This window comes from Carlito syrichta, unplaced genomic scaffold (assembly GCF_000164805.1).
Source record: "Carlito syrichta isolate Samal-C Ts95f unplaced genomic scaffold, Tarsius_syrichta-2.0.1 Scaffold109683, whole genome shotgun sequence".
NCBI classification, from domain to species: domain Eukaryota; kingdom Metazoa; phylum Chordata; class Mammalia; order Primates; family Tarsiidae; genus Carlito; species Carlito syrichta.
The window spans coordinates 259312-264153 of NW_007053779.1; the positions used below are offsets into that span (position 1 = coordinate 259312).

At 44.4% G+C, this 4842-nt stretch overlaps 1 long non-coding RNA gene across 1 annotated transcript in view; it reads left to right on the forward strand.

The window, feature by feature from the left end:
* The first annotated feature begins 445 nt into the window (after positions 1-445).
* Positions 446-4842, forward strand: part of LOC103271453 — a 16310-nt gene continuing 11913 nt past the window's right edge. The window contains exon 1 of the long non-coding RNA XR_505048.1: positions 446-515. This is a non-coding gene — a long non-coding RNA (uncharacterized LOC103271453). The remainder of the gene's footprint in view (positions 516-4842) is intronic.

Genomic DNA, 4842 nt, shown 5'->3' on the forward strand with positions numbered 1-4842 from the left:
CCCGAGCCCTCTCACCCCTCCGCCTTGCTCTCTCCCCTCCTCCCCCGGCTCGCCCGGCCCGGGTCCGCCCCCCACGACTTCACCCCGCTTCCGCCCTGCTCCAGGCCCACGCCCTCCGCCTCTACCCTCCTTTGCCTTCTTGGCTTCCGCCGCGCGCGGTCCTGTCTCCATGGCTACGCGGCGTCTCAGGATCCTCGCTCCGAAACCGTCTTGAGCTGCAAGCTGGTCTGGCCATCGGTGTGTCGCCCTTCGGACGGTTGTCTTGGGAAGGCCACAAGAAGGTGAGAGGCGTCGCGGCGATAGCAGATCCCCTTCTCCCCGATCCCGCGTGCTGCCCGACCCAGCCCTCACCCCAGATGCTCCCAGACCCTGCGCGTGACCCCGCAAACTCCGCTGCCCCCCCAGGTCCGCCCGAGAAAGTGAGATCCACGCGGCTAACGTTGCTTGTATCTACGTGGGTTTGGCATAACGGGGCGGTTCTGGCAGGCGTGTCTACAGCATTCTTTGACCTGCAGGTTTGTACGCACCATCCTTCCCCCAAAATGATAAAATAGGCACGTCCCCAGGGCTTCCCGCTCCCTTCCTCAGTCCTCACCCCTGCTGGGCTTCTTTTACTTATTTTTGGAAACTTAATGGCCTATGGGGTGAGCACTCGCTGGCTGTAGTTAAGACGTCACTATTAGCTAGACATAACTTGCTCGGTGGAATTTGGACAAATCATTTATACTACCGGGCCTTGATTCCGTCTTCTGTAAAAGGCAGCGTTCAGACAACCGATCACTTCTATGGTCCAAGCTCAACCTTCTATGAGATGATGAAGTTGACTTGAAGTTCCCAAAATTATGATATTGTTGTCTTTTGACTATTCAAACTACTCTACACTGAGCCCCTGTAGCATTTAAAGTAACACATGGCATAATAATTTCTCATTTAGCATAAGTGTATTGACTGAATCTGTTCTTACCCCCAAGAGAGCCCTCTGAAAGTTGCTTTTTAAAAATAAACCTGAAAGGACACTGAAAATACCTTTTGCTTTATTTCATTCTCATAAAAACTAAACACAATGATTCCCAAATCCGATGTTTAACTTTTTTTCTAATTGAAGTCACTTTGGTTTTTGTCATAGCTGGAAGACAATGATAACAACAGCATTGCTCCTAAGTGTTAACAGTTGGTCAGAGCTGAATTCCAACATCTTTACAGAGACTGCACTAAACCCGCTGCAGAATTCCAGAGCTTCCTACCCACCTTCCCCCACTGGGGTACATCCTCTGTTTTCTCCCGTTTCTTTGCCCCATCCAGTCTAAGCTGTGCACTTGGAACTGGCTTCATTTGCCAGAGTTTACCTTCACGATTGTCCATGCTAGGCTGTAGGCAATAATAATAATGGGAAGAGGCCTGTAATCCCAGGACTTTGAGAGTCCGAGGCTTGTGGATTGCCTGAGCCCGCAGGTTCGAGACCAGCCTGGGCAACTTGGCGAGACCTATCTCTACAATAAATCAAAAATTAGCTGGGCGTGGTAGTGTGCATTGTAGTTTCAGCTACTTGGAAGGTTCAGTGGGAAGGATTGCCGGAGCCCAGCAGGTTGATGCTGGAGTGGTGGTGAGTGTGCCACTCCACTCCAATCTGAGCCACAAAGTGAGACTCCAACTCAAAAAAAAAAAAAAAAAATAGTGGGAAGAGGAGAATGAGGAGTTGTAGTCATTTTAATTCTACCAGGAAATAAGTGCTACTACTATTATTACTATTAGCTAATTACGTTAACCCTCACAATAACCCAATAAGGTAGGAGTTGTTTATATTCTCATGTTATAGTTGAGGAACTGAATCAAAAGGAACTTGCTCAAGGTCACACAATTTGCTGATGTGAGCATAGGCAATCTGACTCCAGAGTCTGTACTTCTAGCACTAGTATTATGCTATAGAGGAAATATATAAAATGTTTACTTAGTCACTTTAAAAAGTGAATGTAAAGTGAGGGATGGTTATTGAAACCATTTTATACACATTTGAAGCTATACAATGAAATATTATCACTGCATCATATCATGTTTCCCCCATCAAGCTCCTCAAAGGTGGAGGATGGTGCTTTAATCAGCTCTGTCTTCTCATTGCAACTGGAGGACCAGCACATGTAGCTGTCTGTCTGCTTATTCACTCCTTGCCTATATATTATAAAGTAGCTTATAAAAAACAAATAGTAGCCGGGCTCGGTGGCTCACCTTGTAATCCTACACCTTGGGAGGCTGAGATGAGTGGATTGCCTGAGCCCGCGGGTTCGAGAGCTGCCTGGGCAACTTGGTGAGACCTCATCTCTACAATACATCAAAAAAATTAGCCGGGCGTGGTAGCGCGTGCCTGTAGTTCCAGCTACTCGGAAGGCTGAGGCAGAAGGATCGCCGGAGCCCAGCAGGTCGAGGCTCCAGTCTGGGCAACAGAGTGAGACTCCAACTCAAAAAAAAAAACAAATAGCACAAAACAATAAAATACTTGCTTAAGTTGGATGAAGAAAAAAACGTCATGTCTTCCAATTTTGCAAGAGAAACATAAAATAGGAATTTTTTGATATCCGAATTTTAAAATGTTGGTCATTCATTTTATAGTAGGTCTGTAGAATCCAAACAAAATCTATTTGCCACTATTAGATGCTTTAGTGAACATATACCTAAAAAAGTGGGGCATGAGATGTTTTACAGTACATTCTTTTTGGCATACTAAGTCTTTAAAATTTAGTGTGTTTATATTTCAGTTTGCTATTGCAGTAGCTTCTTAAATAATTTCCAGTTCTCTCTCAACTTTACCCTCCACGAAATTTCTTTATAATTTTTTTTTTTGAGCTGAAGTCTCACTCCTTCGCCCAGGCTGGAATGCGGTAACACACTCACAGTTACCCCAGCATCGACCTGCTGGGCTCCAGCAATCCTTCCGCCTCAGCCTTCCAAGTAGCTGGAATTACAGGTGCGCGCTACCATGCCTGGCTAATTTTTTATTTATTGTAGAGACAAGGTCTTGCCAAGTTGCCTGGGCTGATCTTGAACCCGCGGGCTCAGGCAGTCTACTCACCTCAGCCTCCCAAAATGCTGGGATTACAGGCTGAGCCATGGAGCCTGGCCTACCAAAATTTTTTCCTAAGATAAATCTAATTATGTGATCACCCTTCAAACCCTTGGTTTGCTTTACATTGCCTATTAGTTAAAGCCCTAAATCCTTAAACACATGGCAATAATCACTTTTATAATTTGTTCCCACATACATTTTCAACTTCATCTTTTGCCATTCTCTAACAGACAGCTGGACTACTCGTTTATTGATGACTTGGTCATGAGTTGGTTGAATGCCACCTTCATTGTGAAACCTTACTCAGTCTTACTTCCCACAGCAAGAAGAATTAATCTCCTCTCACTGTGTTCCCATGGGCTATGTCAATTCTAGCACTATAGCTCTTATTACATGATATCAGGCATGTTTGTCTTTTTTGGTTTCAAGGAGTAGACGTTATATTAGTCAAGGTAGCTTTTGGTTTCAGGTGACAAAAACAACTCCAGGTTGTTTCAGAAAAAAAAGAAAGAAAGAGAGAAAGAGAGAGACAGAGAGAGAAACTGGCCCATGGTAAAGGCAGAGGTTGAGATGAAAATAAGGACTCAAACATCATCAGGGATCTGTATGTCTCTCTCCCACCTCCCCCTCATCTCTTCATTTCTAATCTCTGATTCTTATATATATTCTGCTTCACTCTCTGGCCACTTTTTCTGGAAGCCAGAACCATGGCTACTGGAACTTCTATACGCATATTCTCCTATCTCTGTGACAATTCCACTTGGAAAAGTCTCACGGAAAGGTTGTGATGAACTTAGCTTGGGTGATGGGCCTATGACTGGTCCTGTCAATGTATTAGCTTATGAATTATGAATTACCTTGTGTTCAGGTGAGCTCAATCTGTTAACCAAATAAAGAGGAAAGGACTATAGGCAGACAATACCTTATTCTAGAAGTATTTGTATAATTATAACACTTGAGGAAATACAAGAAACTCACAGAACACAGCTCAGAGCTGAATTCTGGAACTAGAAGATTGTTCAAGAAGACTGTTCAACTAGAAGATTGCTTTGTTGACTGGACTCTCCCTTCCTCTGTCTTTATTTCTGACTCTTCCTAGGTATCTCCAGTCTTTGAGCCCAAAAGAAAGAATTTGATGGATCATGGTAACATGGTGACATTCTCTCAGTTTGGGCAGCATGAAAAATTACATTGTGATGTTTGGGAAAAGCATTTGGTGTAGTGCTTTGAAGCTTGGTCTGTGCTGTACATACAACACATTAGTACCTGTTTCTCCTTTACGATTCTGAGCTTCTCAAAAGTAGAGAATCTTCATTGTTGTATCCTCAGAGCTTAACACAGTTATATCTGATATATATTGTAGGTGCTCATCAAATATATTTTATTTTATATGTTTTTACATTTCTTTTTTTTTTTTAAGAGCTAGGGTGTTGCTCTGACACCCAGGCTGAAGTGCAGTAGTGCAGTCATAGCTCAGGGCATCCTTGAACTCTTGAGCTCAAGAGCTCCTCCCACTTCAGCCTCCCTAGTAGGTAGGACTATAGGCACACACCACCCTACCTGGCTAATTTTTTTTTTTTTTTGAGTTGGAGTCTCACTCTGTCACCCAAACTGGAGTGCAGTGGCCACTCCCAGCCACCACAGTCTCGACCTGCCGGGCTCTGGCGATCCTTCCGCCTCAGCCTTTCGAGTAGCCGGAATTACAGGCATGCCTTACCACGCCCAGCTGATTTTTTTGATTTATTGTAGAGATGAGGTCTTGCTGCCCAGGCGGGTCTCGAACC